Consider the following 391-nt stretch of genomic DNA (forward strand, 5'->3'; position numbering starts at 1 on the left):
GGTGACAGAAGGGTGTGTTCGCGTTTGCGTCAATCTTGGCCGGCCGTATCAGTCTCCTTCTCCCGAATCGATGATGGCGCTGTTCGAAATCTTTCTTAACATTGGTAAGCGCAGTAAGGCGCGACTGATTTTGGACGGGCAATACGGCTTGATGCCTCATCCCACGACGCTTTCAAGAAAATCCTCAAATTCGCGCAGTTGGACCTCGCTGCGCTGTTACGGACTCTGTTGTTGGTCCCGAACGATAGTATGGCAGGTGCGCTGACTGCCGACTTGTGGGAAAAAAGTACCCTCGACTGCACTACTTAGGGCTGATAATACACTACGTTGAGAAATTTGTTCTAAAAGTTCGCCGATTTGCACTGCTCAAGTTTGACCCCACTGCTACGCA

This window comes from Plasmopara halstedii, assembly GCF_900000015.1.
Source record: "Plasmopara halstedii genome assembly, contig: Scaffold_650, whole genome shotgun sequence".
NCBI classification, from domain to species: domain Eukaryota; phylum Oomycota; class Peronosporomycetes; order Peronosporales; family Peronosporaceae; genus Plasmopara; species Plasmopara halstedii.